At 39.5% G+C, this 21,909-nt stretch overlaps 4 pseudogenes; all 4 read left to right on the forward strand.

Moving 5' to 3' along the window:
- The first annotated feature begins 1,378 nt into the window (after positions 1-1,378).
- Positions 1,379-3,744, forward strand: LOC136840369 (uncharacterized; annotated as a pseudogene).
- Positions 3,745-4,622: 878 nt separating this feature from the next.
- LOC136840370 (piggyBac transposable element-derived protein 4-like) lies at positions 4,623-6,841 on the forward strand (annotated as a pseudogene).
- Positions 6,842-7,090: 249 nt separating this feature from the next.
- Positions 7,091-9,623, forward strand: LOC136840461 (piggyBac transposable element-derived protein 4-like; annotated as a pseudogene).
- Positions 9,624-10,075: 452 nt separating this feature from the next.
- LOC136840462 (piggyBac transposable element-derived protein 4-like) lies at positions 10,076-12,935 on the forward strand (annotated as a pseudogene).
- The last annotated feature ends 8,974 nt before the right edge of the window (positions 12,936-21,909 follow it).

Here is a 21,909-nt window from a genome sequence, read left to right on the forward strand (position 1 = left end):
TCTCTACAAGGCTTCCCTACATTGGTGGGGTTGGGGGCGTGAGATTAGAATGGACTAGCTTGTAGAAGGAAATATGTCATTCCAAAAACGTTTTAAAACTATTTTATAAAAACACGACGAATTGTCAATATTTTGTTCTTTCTATATTTTTTGTGACTTGGATATAACAACATGGTTATCAACTCCCAGAAGTGAGCCCTATTTCTGGGAAAGAAGAAACAGTTAATCAGTAATTTCAAAATGTCATTTTCCTTGTTAATGCTCGGTACAGGCGTTCTCTCAACTGATGACAACTATATGAAACAAGCCTTGTAAACAACGGTGACATTACTGGTATTATTAAGAAAATATTCGTTTAAATTCAATAGAAAATTATAATATCAATCCAAATTACGCTAAATGACTAATCCTGGATTTTGAGATCTTGAGGTCAAAAAAATATGAATACTTAGTGTTTTATAGAAAACATAAACTGCTGAAAAATCCATCATGTCATATATTATAGGAGAATATTTTGGGCAACATCATGAAAATTTCTGCGTGAAAGTTACTTATCCCGGTTTGAATCAACGACAACTGGGATAAATAATCTGCTATGACATTATCTTTTCAAACTAGAAAACAGTGTTGGACTTTTTAAAATTATATTTTGCAGGCAAATAAGACCACCTGGTAGTCTAATATTATTATTTTTCATCTTATTGATGAATGAGATTAAATGTTGTGATCCGACAATATAAAATTTTTCATTCCTTGCGTTTAATTAATGCTGAAATGAATTAAGACACATAAAACATCAAACTTCTTTGTCATCTTTTTGCTGCATTAATGCCCGCTTTACTTTTCAATTGTTTAACAGTTTAATTGTTGGTAATCTTTTTTTAACTTTGAAGACATAAAACAGAACTGATTTTCTTTATGGCATTTCGTGATTAACCTTCCTTTGAAGGGAACTGTTTCCAACTTACAGTCCTAGGTATGTACAGTTGCCCTGTATCACAACTCACTTTTTTGGTTCAAGTTGATTGGCTGAGCCAGTGGTTTCTAACCCTATGGTAACCTGGGGAGATATTCACCCAACTGAATCTGGCAATGACGTAGTACCCCAAAAATCTGGGGTTGGGGAGGGACTCCAGTGGCTCAGTACCTTCAGTGCCTTATCTGACTTGGTTGGTGAAGGGTGTGTGGTCCAGCCTCTGGCTGGTTTTTTGGGCTAGAACGCATTTCGGGAGAATTTCTCCCAGAGGGTTTGTGTGTGCCCGTATGTTTGTACATACGGGTGGAATTCTCCCAGTGTTACTATTATTGTATTATTTTGTAAACCCTTGCCTAATATTTTTTTTTTTTTTCAGGCAAGATTTAGTGAATAAAAGTTAGTGAATTATAAAGAAAAAGGCATACACAGATGAAGAACTGTCTGAACTTATGAACACAACTGGGGCTCTCTCAGTAATTTGTGCAGATAGAAGTGGTTGTGAAAGTGATAATGATGAAATTGATGAACTTGAATGTGACATATTATTTTGTAAACCCTTGCATAATATTTTTTCTTTTCAGGCAAGATTTAGTGAATAAAAGTGAGTGAATTATAAAGAATAAGCCATGACCAGCAAAAAGGCATACACAAATGAAGAACTGTCTGAACTTATGAACACAACTGGGGCTCTCTCAGAAATTTGTGAAGATAGTGGTTCTGAAAGTGATAATGATGAAATTGATGAACTTGAATGTGACCTGTTATATGATAGTGATGAAAACCAAGAATATTTACCTGAACCAGGAGATGAGAGTTCTGATGAGGAAGAAGATGACGTGATGATGAGCATGAAGAAGAAAAGAGGAAAAAGGGTAGCCTCTACACCAGTCAAACGCCCCGTCGTACACCTCTGTTGACCGTTCTCTATCCCCAATTCCTACCGACGTCCCCACACCTATCGCTTCTACCTCAGCTACTCCTGCTGCCACTGATAGGGGAAGAAGGCGCCAGCGTGATATTCCGCCCATCGTCACATTCAAGACTACAACGATTGCCACCCCTAGTAAGTTTAGGTGGAGTTGTCGGCCGAGACCCCAAGTAACGTAAGGACTCCCACAAGGAACATCGTGAGCGCCTTTACTCCTGGCCCAACTCCAGGGGTTCCAAGGAATGCAGTGTCACCAGAGGAAGCTTTCAGTTTATTTTTCAATGATGATCTCATCCAAGTGATTGTGACGTGGACTAACAAGGCCATTGATACATTTGCCTCAACTATAAAAAAGAAGATCAGCCACTTTTGCTCCCACTGTGCCATTAGAAGTCAAAGCATTGCTGGGTGTACTTATCATCAGTGCCCAGAAGTGCGATGAACACATCCCCACCAGTGAAATGTGAGCGTGGATACAGGTTGTGGTCTATACTGTGTGGCAATGTCCGAGGCTCGGTTCAGGTTCCTTATTCGGTGTCTAAGATTTGACGACCCACAAACGCGACAGGTTCGGCGAGAGGTTGACAAGTTTGCTGCTGTGAGGGAAATATGGACATTTTTATTGAGAGATGTGGCAAACTGTATGTCCCCATGAAAACCTCACTGTTGATGAGCAGCTACTGGGATTCAGGGCCATTTGCTGCCCCTTCCGTATGTACATTCCCAACAAGCCGGCCACATGCATGGAATCAAGCTCGTTCTCATCAATGATAGCAAGTCCAAGTACTTGGTTGGTGGCATCCCATACTTGGGGAAGCAGGGGACTCAACCAAAGGGCGGCCTTGCACTCGGCCATCAGTTTACCCGAGAGCTAACGAGGCCTTACCATGGAACACACAGAACGTCACAACTGACAACTGGTTTTTACCTCTGTTCCCCTGGTATCAGATCTCCAAATAACTGTGGATGACTCTTGTTGGCACAGTGCGCGCCAACAAGAAGGAGATACCGAAGGAGATGACGGACAAAGCTACAAGAGAGCGTGGATCAAGTGCCTTCCTGTACACAAAGGAAATGACTCTGGTGTCATATGTGTCTGATACATCCAAGACAACAAAGAAACTAGTGTTGCTCCTGTCATCTCAGCACACTCAGCCCAACATTGGCACTAAAGGAAAACTGGAGATCATTGAATTCTACAATTCAACAAAAGGAGGCGTTGATACGCTTGACCAGATGTGTTCCGGGAATTCCTGTTCGCAAGAAAACAAGACGTTGGCCACTCTGTACTTTTTTATGGAATGGTGAATGCTGCCAATGTAAACTCTTACATTTTATACAAGGAGAATATGGAAAGAGGGGGCAACAGAAAAGTCATATCACGCCAGAAATTCATGCTGCAGCTCGGGAAGGCCCTAATCACCCCATGGGCCACGTCACGGCTGGATTTACCCTTGCCCCGATCCTTGCAGTCCTTGATCACCACTGTCTGCAATGTACCATCACCAGGCAGTGCTGCAGGATCACCAGGGACATCTTTCTCAGCCAGCAGCGGTGCATTGGTGCGCTGTTGTGAGTGCCCGGTCAAGTCCGATAGGAAGACGCGTCACAGATGCAACAAGTGCGTCAAGCCGATGTGTCCTCGGCATCTGTATCCAGTCTGTGGTGACTGTATCTAACAGGTGGTTGTATATATAGTACTGTATGTGTTTCATTGATGTACTTTGAGTCATTTGAAGCATAATTTGCCATACTGCAAGTGTTGAATAGAAAAAATTAATTTGGTATGTACTGAAAAATTTACCATTTTTGTCTGTCTCCCATACAGATTGTATACGAGAGCTTGGGAGATGGGATTCAGCCAGTACGTAGTCCCATGACAGTAGAGAGTTCTACACCAACAAAAACAAAATTCGGAAATCATTTTTTTTTTTGTCAATTTAATTAGTAAAGTACTCCAAGAAAAGTCTATTTTTTTCTGTATTTTTGAAAAAAATAAAAATATGATTTACAGGAGGATTTCATTTATAATAGCCTCAATAAGAGAGAAGGAAATATATTTCATTCGTATGTGTTCCAAATAACAAGATTTTCAGGATAAGTATTTTATTTTAATTATTTAATTACCGGGTGAAATTCACCCAGGTTACCTTTCATGTTACGGAAATGGAGGGTTACCGTTTAACCTAGAATGGTAACCTGGGGAGATATTCACCCAACTGAATCTGGCAATGACGTAGTACCCCCTGGGGGGGGAGGGACTTGGCTCAGTACCTTCAGTGCCTTATCTGGACCCGTGTTATAGAAATGGAGGGTTATTGAATGGTAATTATTTTTGGGGAGGGACTCCAGTGGCTCAGTACCTTCAGTGCCTTATCTGACTTTTTTGAAGGGTGTGTGGTTTTTTTGGCTAGAACGCATTTCAGGAATTTCTCCCAGGGTTACTGTGCAAGTGTTATTTATTGTATTATTTTGAAATAAATATTTTTTTTCTTTTCAGTGCAAGTTAGTGAATAAAAGTTATAAAAGAAAAAGGCATACACAGATGAAGAACTGTCTGAACTTATGAACACAACTGGGGCTCTCTCAGTAATTTGTGCAGATAGAAGTGGTTGTGAAAGTGATAATGATGAAATTGATGAACTTGAATGTGACATATTATTTTGTAAACCCTTGCATATTTTTTTCTTTTCAGGCAAGATTTAGTGAATAAAAAGTGAGTGAATTATAAAGAATAAGCCATGACCAGCAAAAAGGCATACACAAATGAAGAACTGTCTGAACTTATGAACACAACTGGGGCTCTCTCAGAAATTTGTGAAGATAGTGGTTCTGAAAGTGATAATGATGAAATTGATGAACTTGAATGTGACCTGTTATATGATAGTGATGAAAACCAAGAATATTTACCTGAACCAGGAGATGAGAGTTCTGATGAGGAAGAAGATGACGTGATGATGAGCATGAAGAAGAAAAAGAGGAAAAAGGGTAGCCTCTACACCAGTCAAACGCCCCGTCGTACCTCTGTTGACCGTTCTCTATCCCCAATTCCTACCGACGTCCCCACACCTATCGCTACCTCAGCTACTCCTGCTGCCACTGATAGGGGAAGAAGGCGCCAGCGTGATATTCCGCCCATCGTCACATTCAAGACTACAACGATTGCCACCCCTAGTAAGTTTAGGTGGGAGTTGTCGGCCGCAGACCCCAAGTAACGTAAGGACTCCCACAAGGAACATCGTGAGCGCCTTTACTCCTGGCCCAACTCCAGGGGCGGCAAGGAATGCAGTGTCACCAGAGGAAGCTTTCAGTTTATTTTTCAATGATGATCTCATCCAAGTGATTGTGACGTGGACTAACAAGGCCATTGATACATTTGCCTCCAACTATAAAAGAAGATCAGCCACTTTGCTCCCACTGTGCCATTAGAAGTCAAAGCATTGCTGGGTGTACTTATCATCAGTGCCCAGAAGTGCGATGAACACATCCCCACCAGTGAAATGTGGAGCGTGGATACAGGTTGTGGTCTATACCGTGTGGCAATGTCCGAGGCTCGGTTCAGGTTCCTTATTCGGTGTCTAAGATTTGACGACCCACAAACGCGACAGGTTCGGCGAGAGGTTGACAAGTTTGCTGCTGTGAGGGAAATATGGGACATTTTTATTGAGAGATGTGGCAAACTGTATGTCCCCATGAAACCTCACTGTTGATGAGCAGCTACTGGGATTCAGGGGCCGCTGCCCCTTCCATATGTACATTCCCAACAAGCCGGCCAAGTATGGAATCAAGCTCGTTCTCATCAATGATAGCAAGTCCAAGTACTTGGTTGGTGGCATCCCATACTTGGGGAAGCAGGGGACTCAACCAAAGGGCGGCCTTACACTCGGCCATCAGTTTACCCGAGAGCTAACGAGGCCTTACCATGGAACACACAGGAACGTCACAACTGACAACTGGTTTACCTCTGTTCCCTGGTATCAGATCTCCTAAATAACTGTGGCATGACTCTTGTTGGCACAGTGCGCGCCAACAAGAAGGAGATACCGAAGGAGATGACGGACAAAGCTACAAGAGAGCGTGGATCAAGTGCCTTCCTGTACACAAAGGAAATGACTCTGGTGTCATATGTGTCTGATACATCCAAGACAACAAAGAAACTAGTGTTGCTCCTGTCATCTCAGCACACTCAGCCCAACATTGGCACTAAAGGAAAACCGGAGATCATTGAATTCTACAATTCAACAAAAGGAGGCGTTGATACGTTTGACCAGATGTGTTCGGGAATTCCTGTTCGCAAGAAAACAAGACGTTGGCCACTCTGTACTTTTTATGGAATGGTGAATGCTGCCAATGTAAACTCTTACATTTTATACAAGGAGAATATGGAAAGAGGGGCAACAGAAAAGTCATATCACGCCAGAAATTCATGCTGCAGCTCGGGAAGGCCCTAATCACCCCATGGGCCACGTCACGGCTGGATTTTACCTGCCCCGATCCTTGCAGTCCTTGATCACCACTGTCTGCAATGTACCATCACCAGGCAGTGCTGCAGGATCACCAGGGACATCTTTCTCAGCCAGCAGCGGTGCATTGGTGCGCTGTTGTGAGTGCCCGTCAAGTCCGATGGGAAGACGCGTCACAGATGCAACAAGTCGTCAAGCCGATGTGTCTCGGCATCTGTATCCAGTCTGTGGTGACTGTATCTAACAGGTGAGTGTATATATAGTACTGTATGTGTTTCATTGATGTACTTTGAGTCATTTGAAGCATAATTTGCCATACTGCAAGTGTTGAATAGAAAAATTAATTTGGTATGTACTGAAAAATTTACCATTTTTGTCTGTCTCCCATACAGATTGTATACGAGCTTGGGAGATGGGATTCAGCCAGTACGTAGTCCCATGACAGTAGAGAGTTCTACACCAACAAAAACAAAATTCGAAATCATTTTTTTTTTGTCAATTTAATTAGTAAAGTACTCCAAGAAAAGTCTATTTTTTCTGTATTTTGAAAAAAATAAAAATATGATTTACAGGAGGATTTCATTTATAATAGCCTCAATAAGAGAAGGAGTTATATTTCATTCATATGTGTTCCAAATAACAAGATTTTCAGGATAAGTATTTTATTTTAATTATTTAATTACCGGGTGAAATTCACCCAGGGTTACCTTTCATGTTACGGAAATGGAGGGTTACCGTTTAACCCTAGAATGGTAACCTGGGGAGATATTCACCCAACTGAATCTGGCAATGACGTAGTACCCCCCCAAGGGGTTGGGGGAGGGACTCCAGTGGCTCAGTACCTTCAGTGCCTTATCTGACTTGGTTGGTGAAGGGTGTGGTCCCGCTCTCGGCTGGTTTTTTGGCTAGAACGCATTTCAGGAGAATTTCTCCCAGGGTTACTGTGCCCGTATGTTGTACATACGGGTGGAATTCTCCCAGTGTTACTATTATTGTATTATTTTGTAAACCCTTGCCTAATATTTTTTTTTCTTTTCAGGCAAGATTTAGTGAATAAAAGTTAGTGAATTATAAAGAAAAGGCATACACAGATGAAGAACTGTCTGAACTTATGAACACAACTGGGGCTCTCTCAGTAATTTGTGCAGATAGAAGTGGTTGTGAAAGTGATAATGATGAAATTGATGAACTTGAATGTGACATATTATTTTGTAAACCCTTGCATAATATTTTTTTCTTTTCAGGCAAGATTTAGTGAATAAAAGTGAGTGAATTATAAAGAATAAGCCACGACCAGCAAAAAGGCATACACAAATGAAGAACTGTCTGAACTTATGAACACAACTGGGGCTCTCTCAGAAATTTGTGAAGATAGTGGTTCTGAAAGTGATAATGATGAAATTGATGAACTTGAATGTGACCTGTTATATGATAGTGATGAAAACCAAGAATATTTACCTGAACCAGGAGATGAGAGTTCTGATGAGGAAGAAGATGACGTGATGATGAGCATGAAGAAGAAAAGAGGAAAAGGGTAGCCTCTACACCAGTCAAACGCCCCGTCGTACCTCTGTTGACCGTTCTCTATCCCCAATTCCTACCGACGTCCCCACACCTATCGCTTCTACCTCAGCTACTCCTGCTGCCACTGATAGGGAAGAAGGCGCCAGCGTGATATTCCGCCCATCGTCACATTCAAGACTACAACGATTGCCACCCCTAGTAAGTTTAGGTGGAGTTGTCGGCCGCAGACCCCAAGTAACGTAAGGACTCCCACAAGGAACATCGTGAGCGCCTTTACTCCTGGCCCAACTCCAGGGGCGGCAAGGAATGCAGTGTCACCAGAGGAAGCTTTCAGTTTATTTTTTCAATGATGATCTCATCCAAGTGATTGTGACGTGGACTAACAAGGCCATTGATACATTTGCCTCCAACTATAAAAGAAGATCAGCCACTTTTGCTCCCACTGTGCCATTAGAAGTCAAAGCATTGCTGGGTGTACTTATCATCAGTGCCCAGAAGTGATGAACACATCCCCACCAGTGAAATGTGGAGCGTGGATACAGGTTGTGGTCTATACCGTGTGGCAATGTCCGAGGCTCGGTTCAGGTTCCTTATTCGGTGTCTAAGATTTGACGACCCACAAACGCGACAGGTTCGGCGAGAGGTTGACAAGTTTGCTGCTGTGAGGAAATATGGGACATTTTTATTGAGAGATGTGGCAAACTGTATGTCCCCATGAAAACCTCACTGTTGATGAGCAGCTACTGGGATTCAGGGGCCGCTGCCCCCTTCCGTATGTACATTCCCAACAAGCCGGCCAAGTATGGAATCAAGCTCGTTCTCATCAATGATAGCAAGTCCAAGTACTTGGTTGGTGGCATCCCATACTTGGGGAAGCAGGGGACTCAACCAAAGGGCGGCCTTACACTCGGCCATCAGTTTACCCGAGAGCTAACGAGGCCTTACCATGGAACACACAGGAACGTCACAACTGACAACTGGTTTACCTCTGTTCCCCTGGTATCAGATCTCCTAAATAACTGTGGCATGACTCTTGTTGGCACAGTGCGCGCCAACAAGAAGGAGATACCAAGGAGATGACGGACAAAGCTACAAGAGAGCGTGGATCAAAGTGCCTTCCTGTACACAAAAAATGACTCTGGTGTCATATGTGTCTGATACATCCAAGACAACAAAGAAACTAGTGTTGCTCCTGTCATCTCAGCACACTCAGCCCAACATTGGCACTAAAGGAAAACCGGAGATCATTGAATTCTACAATTCAACAAAAGGAGGCGTTGATACGTTTGACCAGATGTGTTCCGGGAATTCCTGTTCAGCAAAAACAAGACGTTGGCCACTCTGTACTTTTTATGGAATGGTGAATGCTGCCAATGTAAACTCTTACATTTTATACAAGGAGAATATGGAAAGAGGGGGCAACAGAAAAGTCATATCACGCCAGAAATTCATGCTGCAGCTCGGGAAGGCCCTAATCACCCCATGGGCCACGTCACGGCTGGATTTACCCTGCCCCGATCCTTGCAGTCCTTGATCACCACTGTCTGCAATGTACCATCACCAGGCAGTGCTGCAGGATCACCAGGGACATCTTTCTCAGCCAGCAGCGGTGCATTGGTGCGCTGTTGTGAGTGCCCGTCAAGTCCGATAGGAAGACGCGTCACAGATGCAACAAGTGCGTCAAGCGATGTGTCCTCGGCATCTGTATCCAGTCTGTGGTGACTGTATCTAACAGGTGAGTGTATATATAGTACTGTATGTGTTTCATTGATGTACTTTGAGTCATTTTGAAGCATAATTTGCCATACTGCAAGTGTTGAATAGAAAAAATTAATTTGGTATGTACTGAAAAATTTACCATTTTTTGTCTGTCTCCCATACAGATTGTATACGAGCTTGGGAGATGGGATTCAGCCAATCGTAGTCCCATGACAGTAGAGAGTTCTACACCAACAAAAAAAAAAATTCGGAAATCATTTTTTTTTGTCAATTTAATTAGTAAAGTACTCCAAGAAAAGTCTATTTTTTTCTGTATTTTTGAAAAAAAAATAAAAATATGATTTACAGGAGGATTTCATTTATAATAGCCTCAATAAGAGAGAAGGAAATATATTTCATTCGTATGTGTTCCAAATAACAAGATTTTCAGGATAAGTATTTTATTTTAATTATTTAATTACCAAAATGAAATTCACCCAGGGTTACCTTTCATGTTACGGAAATGGAGGGTTACCGTTTAACCCTAGAATGGTAACCTGGGGAGATATTCACCCAACTGAATCTGGCAATGACGTAGTACCCCCCCAAGGGGTTGGGGAAGGGACTCCAGTGGCTCAGTACCTTCAGTGCCTTATCTGACTTGGTTGGTGAAGGGTGTGTGGTCCCGCTCTCGGCTGGTTTTTTGGCTAGAACGCATTTCGGGAGAATTTCTCCCAGGGTTACTGTGCCCGTATGTTGTACATACGGGTGGAATTCTCCCAGTGTTACTATTATTGTATTATTTTGTAAACCCTTGCCTAATATTTTTTTTTTCTTTTCAGGCAAGATTTAGTGAATAAAAGTTAGTGAATTATAAAGAAAAAGGCATACACAGATGAAGAACTGTCTGAACTTATGAACACAACTGGGGCTCTCTCAGTAATTTGTGCAGATAGAAGTGGTTGTGAAAGTGATAATGATGAAATTGATGAACTTGAATGTGACATATTATTTTGTAAACCCTTGCATAATATTTTTTTTCTTTTCAGGCAAGATTTAGTGAATAAAAGTGAGTGAATTATAAAGAATAAGCCATGACCAGCAAAAGGCATACACAAATGAAGAACTGTCTGAACTTATGAACACAACTGGGGCTCTCTCAGAAATTTGTGAAGATAGTGGTTCTGAAAGTGATAATGATGAAATTGATGAACTTGAATGTGACCTGTTATATGATAGTGATGAAAACCAAGAATATTTACCTGAACCAGGAGATGAGAGTTCTGATGAGGAAGAAGATGACGTGATGATGAGCATGAAGAAGAAAAGAGGAAAAGGGTAGCCTCTACACCAGTCAAACGCCCCGTCGTACCTCTGTTGACCGTTCTCTATCCCCATTCCTACCGACGTCCCCACACCTATCGCTTCTACCTCAGCTACTCCTGCTGCCACTGATAGGGGAAGAAGGCGCCAGCGTGATATTCCGCCCATCGTCATTCAAGACTACAACGATTGCCACCCCTAGTAAGTTTAGGTGGAGTTGTCGGCCGCAGACCCCAAGTAACGTAAGGACTCCCACAAGGAACATCGTGAGCGCCTTTACTCCTGGCCCAACTCCAGGGGCGGCAAGGAATGCAGTGTCACCAGAGGAAGCTTTCAGTTTATTTTTCAATGATGATCTCATCCAAGTGATTGTGACGTGGACTAACAAGGCCATTGATACATTTGCCTCCAACTATAAAAGAAGATCAGCCACTTTTGCTCCCACTGTGCCATTAGAAGTCAAAGCATTGCTGGGTGTACTTATCATCAGTGCCCAGAAGTGCGATGAACACATCCCCACCAGTGAAATGTGGAGCGTGGATACAGGTTGTGGTCTATACCGTGTGGCAATGTCCGAGGCTCGGTTCAGGTTCCTTATTCGGTGTCTAAGATTTGACGACCCACAAACGCGACAGGTTCGGCGAGAGGTTGACAAGTTTGCTGCTGTGAGGGAAATATGGGACATTTTTATTGAGAGATGTGGCAAACTGTATGTCCCCCATGAAAACCTCACTGTTGATGAGCAGCTACTGGGATTCAGGGGCCGCTGCCCCTTCCGTATGTACATTCCCAACAAGCCGGCCAAGTATGGAATCAAGCTCGTTCTCATCAATGATAGCAAGTCCAAGTACTTGGTTGGTGGCATCCCATACTTGGGGAAGCAGGGGACTCAACCAAAGGGCGGCCTTACACTCGGCCATCAGTTTACCCGAGAGCTAACGAGGCCTTACCATGGAACACACAGGAACGTCACAACTGACAACTGGTTTACCTCTGTTCCCCTGGTATCAGATCTCCTAAATAACTGTGGCATGACTCTTGTTGGCACAGTGCTTGCCAACAAGAAGGAGATACCAAGGAGATGACGGACAAAGCTACAAGAGAGCGTGGATCAAGTGCCTTCCTGTACACAAAGGAAATGACTCTGGTGTCATATGTGTCTGATACATCCAAGACAACAAAGAAACTAGTGTTGCTCCTGTCATCTCAGCACACTCAGCCCAACATTGGCACTAAAGGAAAACCGGAGATCATTGAATTCTACAATTCAACAAAAGGAGGCGTTGATACGTTTGACCAGATGTGTTCGGGAATTCCTGTTCACAAGAAAACAAGACGTTAGCCACTCTGTACTTTTATGGAATGGTGAATGCTGCCAATGTAAACTCTTACATTTTATACAAGGAGAATATGGAAAGAGGGGGCAACAGAAAAGTCATATCACGCCAGAAATTCATGCTGCAGCTCGGGAAGGCCCTAATCACCCCATGGGCCACGTCACGGCTGGATTTACCCTGCCCCGATCCTTGCAGTCCTGATCACCACTGTCTGCAATGTACCATCACCAGGCAGTGCTGCAGGATCACCAGGGACATCTTTCTCAGCCAGCAGCGGTGCATTGGTGCGCTGTTGTGAGTGCCCGGTCAAGTCCGATAGGAAGACGCGTCACAGATGCAACAAGTGCGTCAAGCCGATGTGTCCTCGGCATCTGTATCCAGTCTGTGGTGACTGTATCTAACAGGTGAGTGTATATATAGTACTGTATGTGTTTCATTGATGTACTTTGAGTCATTTGAAGCATAATTTGCCATACTGCAAGTGTTGAATAGAAAAAAATTAATTTGGTATGTACTGAAAAATTTACCATTTTTTGTCTGTCTCCCATACAGATTGTATACGAGCTTGGGAGATGGGATTCAGCCAGTACGTAGTCCCATGACAGTAGAGAGTTCTACACCAACAAAAAACAAAATTCGGAAATCATTTTTTTTTGTCAATTTAATTAGTAAAGTACTCAAGAAAAGTCTATTTTTTTCTGTATTTTTGAAAAAAATAAAAATATGATTTACAGGAGGATTTCATTTATAATAGCCTCAATAAGAGAGAAGGAGTTATATTTCATTCGTATGTGTTCCAAATAACAAGATTTTCAGGATAAGTATTTTATTTTAATTATTTAATTGCCGGGTGAAATTCACCCAGGGTTACCTTTCATGTTACGGAAATGGAGGGTTACCGTTTAAAGGTTTACCAAAGGCAAATAAGGCTTTTTGAGAAGAAGTTGTCTTGCAGACAAAAGGACTGGCAGAATACAAATGAAGACGGGGCAAAGTTATTCGTGTCTTATTCTTTCAGATTCATTCCCTCTCTCTCTCTCTCTCTCTCTCTCTCTCTCTCTCTCTCTCTCTCTCTCTCTCTCTCTCTCTCTCTCTTCCTCTCTCTCTTTTCCTTCATTCTGGCTTTTTGGGTGGTGGCATATGTATCGTAATTCATTTTTTTTATCTGATATTTCAATCATTTCAGTATTAATAAGGAAACGAATAGTAGGAGTGATATCTTCAAGAAGTATCAGATTCAGCTGCCCGTGGTTGTGCTTTTACATTTGGGTAAAACAACTGGCTCTACTTTAGTAGCGAAAAATTTTTTTTTCGATTATCATAAAAATTTACCCTAGTTAGTCAAGGGTTAAATTTAGTAATTTGTCATAACTTTAAATCAGACAAATAATTAGTTAAAGTTTTGCTTTGTAATATCAAGCAAATGAGAAGAGTGTATGTGGAAAGGATTTAGCATAAGTAGGCAAAGGAATAAGTGGCTGAATTGGATGTAGTACTGTATATTAGTGGACAAAAATCCTGATGGGGTCCCGGAGTTAGCAGGGGAGTACTTGCAGTAGGAATAGAGAATAAAGCAGGATGTAGTTAAAAAAATGTTTAACGGGGAAATAGGGAAATGATTTGAATTACAATGCAACTGCATGCCAGGAGAGATCGTAAATGGGTAAACGAATGGGATTAGAGTGAGTGAGAGAGAGACAAACCAAAAAGAGTAAATAATGTAGAGGAAGGAAGCAGAGCCTCCCGTATTTCCTCCTCCACTTATGACGTCATTCTTAAGTGCAAAGGTGCTCACACTATGGGAGTAGATGAGGCAAGAAATTCAATGGAAGCAAAGTTTCATCCCTTTTATGTTCAGTACTTCTCCTTCACTTCAGCTGCTCATTTAATTTTCTAAAGGCTTGTGAAGAAGATTAAAAAATTTTCTTCCTTTTGTAATAACGATAGTAATAATATTGTTAAAGCTGGAATACTGATGACAGCGACATAAGATAAAAAAATGAAATATTTAGCTTGATTTATTTCAGCTTCCAGTCAGGAAAGCAAAAGATTTCTACTGGTACGCTCTGATCTGAATATGATTTCCCACCGTTTGATCTGAAATATTTTGCCTTTGATATCAGTCAGTGACACAGAGTTCCATTTTAGTCAGAAAGAACATAAATGATTATTCCTTTATTCAATCTGAAAAGCACCGGAGAAATTCAGGTGTAGATGCAAAGCCCTACATCATTTAGGAGGCAGCGGCTAACAAGGTTCTGAGGAACCAGGACATGATTTTCTATTGCATTTTGTTAAAGGAGAACCTACGCATTTTTATTATAAGGATAATGTAAAAAATTAAATATTCTTTAGGGATGTGATGGCATTGCATTTTTGACATTTATAGAGAATCAATTTGATTTACTTCGTTTGTAGGAAATGGTAACCATTGCATATTTAAGAACCCCATAAATAATATTTTTCAGGAAGTAAAATAATTATCTGTCAAGGAGGGAGAATGTTTGCCCCAATATTTTAATGTTTTCCTGACGTCTTTCCTTTCAACACTAACTCGACAATAACCAAGTAGTGTGAGCGTTGGTAGATGCCACAAAGGCTGATAGTTGTATGGTAATTATGGGTTAGGGGAACTGGTCCTTTTTGACGGTAAAACCAATCTCGTAGCAGTTTGAATTTTCGACTTATGTTATTAAATAATCCGTAAGAATGATAAGTAATGTTTAATCATGTTTAGATTTTACTGTATCCTCTGGGCTTTTTTCGCTTAATGCGAATGATAGTTGTTATTCTCAACTTGGAAGATAACAAAATTAACCAACTGGAATCTGAAGTTATGAAATTATAGATTTAGATATATTCATGAATTCAGTGCCTGGATCATCAAAGGAACAATATATTTTTCGGGACCGGGGCCCATGTCTATTCTTCCCCACTCCCCTGGTGGAATCGATCTGGGGTCGCTCATTTCTCTTTGTTGAATGGAATGATACCCAGGCTAAAAAGAAGTGATTGTTAAGGCAATAAATAAAAACAAAAGTAACAAATGCGCCGAAGTTTCTTCGGCGCAATAGAGTTTTCAGTACAGCCACTTCAGCGTATAATCAAGGCCACCAAAAACAGCTCTATCTTTCGGTGGTCTCCGCATAATGCTGTATGAGCCGCGGCCCATCAATTTTTAACAGCGGCCTCGTGGTGGCCTATTCTATAGTGTTGCCAGAAGTACAATTATGGCTAACTATAACCTTAAATAAAATATGGTGTTTTGATGACTGGAGGGTGGATGACCAACATACCAATTTGCAGCCCTCTAGCCTCAGTAGTTTTTAAGATCTGAGGGCGGACAGAAAAAGTACGGATAGGGAAAAGTGCGGACGGTCAAACAAAGCCAGCACAATAGTTTTCTTTACAGAAAACTAAAATCACAGAAAAGACAACAATACCATACTAAGATGACACGAAGATCCCTTCGTGAAAGCCGAGGTCTGAAAATTTTCCAACTTTTATTATAATCAGAAGCAAAATAAAAACTTTTGCCATAACCATATCTTCATTGATCACTACTTTTGACATTCCTAAGCTCTTTGAATGTATCAATAATCCTCAGTGTCAATTTTTCTTGTATTTACCATCAAAAGTAGCATTCCTTCGTTTTATCTAAATGAATAAACCAAATCCCTTTCCAGCAGTCAGGTATCCACCTTCATTCTGTCCATTCAGCTCAAGAGGGTTACTTCTGGTAGCCTGGATTTCATCTCATTTGCATCATTGTCCAAGATGCATCATTCACCGAAATTAACAGCCCTTCTTTTCAGTAATAAGTTCCATATAAATGAAGAGACGCCTCATAAATAATAGTAATTTTTAGTCAAAGTATTTGACCAATGTCTTTGTCTTTCTGGATCTTTCTCTTGTAATGAATACAACGTGCTTCATTCTGTTGCCAGTGGTCGTGTATATTAATGCCATGTAGTGTACCTCCTTAGAGCCAATGCAAATAGATCACTGTCTGGTGAGAATAAATTAGGTTCACTGCACCCAACGCTGATGCTCTTAACTCCTGCAAGGCTCAAAGTGCCTCTGACCTGTTATTCCTCGGCGTGAGGCTGAGAGTCGCTCTTCGTGAACAATCTCTCTCTGTATACTCCCGGGGTGCTCTAGTGGCAGTTGGTCTCTACTTTAAGCAGAGTCCATTTCAACATTCAGAATTAGATTTCCGTATGAAAATCATGAAAGAAAAAGTTGGTGTAATTCAGATGTTGAACGAAGATTTTGTTGAGATTAATATTCTAGAGAAATGACCCGTCAATTGCAGACCGGAGGCAAATTTTCAATGGACTCCCGCCTTGTTGAGACCCACAAATCCCCTCCTGTGGTGTTTTACATTATTCATAATAATCTTAATTCTTTTTCCATTTTCAGATGCTGTGCTGTCTCGGTGTTGGTGAGTGTGAATGCATGATTTTTTTTTAATGCAGCACATTCATTTTTGAAAGTTATTCACTCTTATTATTAGGTTGTTTTTTTCTTGTTATTCATTAAGCATTTCCTGTTAACGCCCTTTTCTTTGAGTATTGCTGCTTTCCCTTTTAGAATGTTTTAGTTGGTTATTGTTTTACTGTGTGTGACTGGCTTTCTTTCGGTATTATGGTTAGTGTTGACAAACATATTTGATGTAACTTTCTCCTTATGTATTTAAAGAATCTTTATGAAATGCAAAAAATGCGCATTTTCTTTGGTCTAGGGAAATTCATTTTCCAATTTTTTATCAATAGTCTTGCCTATGATTTCTAATCGCGAATGAATATACAAAATAGGCGTCCAAAAAGAGGACAATAACGGCAAAGATCGTTTTAGGAAGGCCGCCTGGCCATTCATTTTTAATTTAATAGGTGGTCCGAAGGGCTTTTTCTCGAAACAATAAAAATAATTTCAGTCTCAGCATTTTGCATTTTCATGACGTTACCATGTTTGTTAAAAGACGAGATTTTTGTCAGGCATGAGAAACAGGAAAGCTATCTCAAGTTATTCAGAATTGAGCAGTTGAAACTATTTCAAGTTTGAAAATCCCCCCACACAATTTATCAGTTTATAAAAATGCTTATTTTTTCAAATATTTTAATTAAATTTATGAATGTAATGTTCATCGTACAGAAATTAACGAACTGTCTCGAAAAATGATGGCGATGTAGCCTTTTCAAACACTGAAAACAATAAATATGGCTTTAGATATTATATATATACATATATATATATATATATATATATATATATATATATATATATATATATATATATATATATATATATATAATATTTACTTGTAAAGCCATGACACGACCATTATTCTTCAATTATGCTTATAGAAAATAATGAATAGTTAATATTTAATATTAAGAAAGTGCCTCCTCATTGTTTATGTATGTAAAATAATAATTACACCTTGTTTTGATATCACAAATAGGATTTCATGAAAATATTCATTATTTTTCAAAGCATTGGAAACTTAGCCTTAGCGTTCTGTCTAAGAAACGGCCATCCATTTATTTTTGTAACTACAAGTTGAGTCACGTATTGTGCTGAGCAGGTTAATTTCATTTAGTCGTGCAAAAGACACTCCACTTTGACTAAAATTTGTTTTGACTTTTGCAAGGTCCAGCTGAAAAATAGGAAGAAGAGACGATGGATTTGAAGAGGCCATGTTTTGACATGAAAGGCTTCAGGTAATTGCTCTCCATGACGTGAAAAGGAAAAGTTGGTCAATAAAACATTGGAGGCAACAGAGCTCAGAGAGATCTTATGAATTGTCTCTCGCGGGATGATATTTTTGTTCCCTCTGAATGGATGAGAATATAGTGACGTACTATATAGGTCCACAGCTTGTGTATGGATATGTGTATGCATATTTTATATAGATAAATAGATAGATATAGAAGTGAAATCGTTATAAATGTACAGGGATTCTGGACACCATAAAAACTTGATAACATAACAAAAATATTTTGAAATTATGAGAAATATGATATTACACCATAACTCCATCAAAAGCAAAGCCCATTAACGAAGACCCACTCAATCTTTGCGAGTGAAAGGCGCAGAAACTTTATCTCGTTAAAAAGATTTGACTGATTGCCTTCTGAATAATGACAATTTCTTCACGTTCCTTTTCACTGGTTTGGTTTAGCGAAGACAATAGCAGTATAATTACGATGGTAGAATTAGGAAGTTCAAAGTGAGAGAATATATGTAAACAGCTGATTGTCTGCCAATGCTCGGTAATTAGATGTTTGCTTTTTAGCCAACTCGCTTCCTGAATAATGATTAGTTTTCCTTGATGACAACAGAAATAATTAGAAATCTTGTTTTTGTACACTGTAACCTGTTGCCGAGCCTGGTCTTGAGTTTTGAGTTAATGTATGAAATAAGCTTTATTTGGTGCTTTTAAATTTCTCTCTCTCTCTCTCCCACTGTATAATATCTATATATATATATATATATATATATATATATATATATATATATATATATATATATATATATATATATACACACATACATACTGTACATATAAAAGGTGTGTGTGTATTTTTGCGTGTGTATGTGTGTGTATTAAGTAAATATTAATAGCCAACACGTTCATACTACCATATGATTCCCATCCTGATAATTAGAAAAAAATTTTATCCCCTTGACTGAAACAGTTAACGAGATAATATTGAATTATGTGAACTCATTTCGAATGTGCTTATAGAATTTTCCGTGATTTGATTCAGAGCCAAATAATCGGTGGCCTTTTTCTGTCTCCAATGATTAAAGAAGCGTCGAACGGCCTTGATTGCCTAATCAAGCGCCAATCAAATGCTAATCCTCCCGGAAAGTCATTATCAAAATGTAAGTCACTGAGTCGTTATTTTGTAAAGCAGAAAATTTTAAAAGAGAGGCTTTTGTATTTCATATTTAGGACCATGTTGCTTGTTTGTCTCCAAATGATATTCTTAGAAAAAATCAATCTTTTTGTAACCTTACAGGACATAATATCGTGTTTATTGAATTTAACTATCCAATATTTCTGTAATGTAATATCACCAGTGTAACAGAGTATAAACAAAAACTTCACTACAGGAGATAAGTGTTCATTCTGAGCCCATCATATTCATTAGACGCTAGATATATATTATTGAATATTAGATACTTGTTGATGGTATTCTGAGGGATGAACAGGCTGGTTTTAGAAAGGGACGGGGTTGCAGGGATCAGATTTTCATAGTTAGGCATTTAATGCAGCAAGCAAATGGAATAAAACCTCCGTTGAGTCTTTGTTTTGTTGATTCTGAAAAGGCTTTGGATGGTATTTCGAGAAGGACTATAGGACAAATCATGAGGCATTATGGAATACCGGAAAAGTTTGTGACGGTTATCATGAACATGCATAAGGGCACATCTTGTAAAATGATAGTTGATAGGTGTTTGAGTGATTCATTTGAAGTCAAGTCTGGTGTGATTCAGGGTGGCATTCTGTCTCCTCTGTTGTTTGTATTGGTCGTGGGTTACGTTATGAGAAGGGTTAAAAGACAAACGGATGAAGGTATACTCTGGGGAGAAAATGTGAAACTTCTGGACTTGGATTATGCTGATGATATGGTTTGATCTGCGAGGGACCAGAAGAGATGCAGTGTTGGATTGTCTAGTGAGTGAAGGTCGAAAGGTTGGTTTGGTTATTAATAGTGGAAAAACTGAAATCATGAATATGAATAGTGAAAATGCACAGGATTGTGTAATTGAAGGTTTGGTTGTAAAGCAAATGGATAAGTTTAAATATTTAGGTACTTATTTAGATAAGGTTGGTTCTCTGAGCACATAATTTATGAAAGATTGAAAAAGTCTGGGCTCATCAGACAATGGGAATACTTAAAAATATTTGGAATAATAGCAGTTTTTCTGTGCATACAAAAATCAAAATTTATATGGTAATGGTTAGGAGTATTTTGATTTATGGGCATGAGTCATGGTACAGTACAGTGACTTCTGATAATAAATTCTTAGCATTCGAAAATAAGGCGCTCAGAAGAATATTAGGAATTAATTGGAGGAATAGGATATCAAATAGCAGGATCAGTGAAGTAACGGGGTGCAGCCGGTCGATGAATATGATAGATTCTTACGCTGAAAGTGGCTAGGCCATGGGTATAGAAGACAGGGAATAGTAATGAGATACACCAGGGTGGGTTGCCTTTGGTAGAAGTAGAGTAGACCAAAGGAGACATGGTTAAGGACAATAAGGCGGGCTTGCAGGAGAAGTGTGTTGGGGAGATCTTGAGGAGTTAGCCCAGGACAGAATGTGGTGGCGTGAGTTCATCGAGGCCTTATGCATCCCCGTGGGTGCCACAGGCAATTATTGATTTATTAGATATTTTATAGAACATCAGTATTTTTCTACCCCTTTTTCTGTGATATACCTAAAGTCAAACAAGGAAAATGATTACATTTCTGTCCTGCTACAAACACCAAAAAAGGATTCCTTTCAGATTCATCAAAATTATAATTGGAGCTGTGTCTTCCTACACCTGGGTCAGGGATTTCCCTGTGACCGAACTATAATTTGTATTAATAATTTTGTTGTTGTACTTAAAATTCTGTCGAATGCTGAGGGATTTTGCATATTATTATTAAATTAAAAGTAGGTTTTGTATCGCTTTTTAACAGATTTTTCAACGTCGGAATATTTACATGAATAACAACATGAAACTAAACTTCAATATATAATTGTTTATAAAGATAATCTGAAAATTATATGCTCATGGGGTATGGGGTAAGCAAGCTCCTGATTTGGTTTGGGTTTGACAAATTTTCAGTTAAGTGAAATTTCAAATGAAGTTTCGTCTGTACAATTTTAAACGTTTCTTTGGAGTTTGTTTTTTTTTATAATTCATTTATTTCATAGATCAAACAGTCTCTTGTTTATGCCAGTAAAAATCCTGAAAAAATTATGTAAGAGACCATTGCATCCAAGACACGAATTAAATTAATTTTTTTTATTTTGTTAAAGATCAAATTATACATTTGTAATATTACCCTTGGTACCCGAGTTTTGTTTGTTAATATTATGTGACAGACTCTGTATAGGTCTTATTGTGCAACGATTTGTATGAATCAACAACAACAACAGCAATAATAATAATAATAATAATAATAATAATAATAATAATAATAATAATAATAATAATAATAATAATAATAATTCCAAACCATACGCGACCCACTTAAATAGTCTGATGACTACTTTGAGTCATGACCCATAGGTCGTGACCCCATAGGTCGTGATCGATAGATTGTAACTAATTAATCATGACCCGTTCTCTCTCTCTCTCTCTCTCTCTCTCTCTCTCTCTCTCTCTCTCTCTCTCTCTCTCTCTCTCGTCTTAATTGTTACAAGCCAAGCCGCACATCATATACTTGAGGACTTAGCTGTAAAATAGCTCTGGTACCCCAAGATTTCTTAATATTGAATTTAGATAAGTAAGTATTGATAGATTATCCCTGTAACAATTCGTACCTCTATTTGTTATTCCGGCCATGGAAACTGTCCATCTTAACCATTTTCTGCTTCGTTTTCAGCTTAAGCAAAGAAATGAAATTGATCTTAAACACTTTCCGTTTTCA

This window comes from Macrobrachium rosenbergii, chromosome 7, assembly GCF_040412425.1.
Source record: "Macrobrachium rosenbergii isolate ZJJX-2024 chromosome 7, ASM4041242v1, whole genome shotgun sequence".
NCBI classification, from domain to species: domain Eukaryota; kingdom Metazoa; phylum Arthropoda; class Malacostraca; order Decapoda; family Palaemonidae; genus Macrobrachium; species Macrobrachium rosenbergii.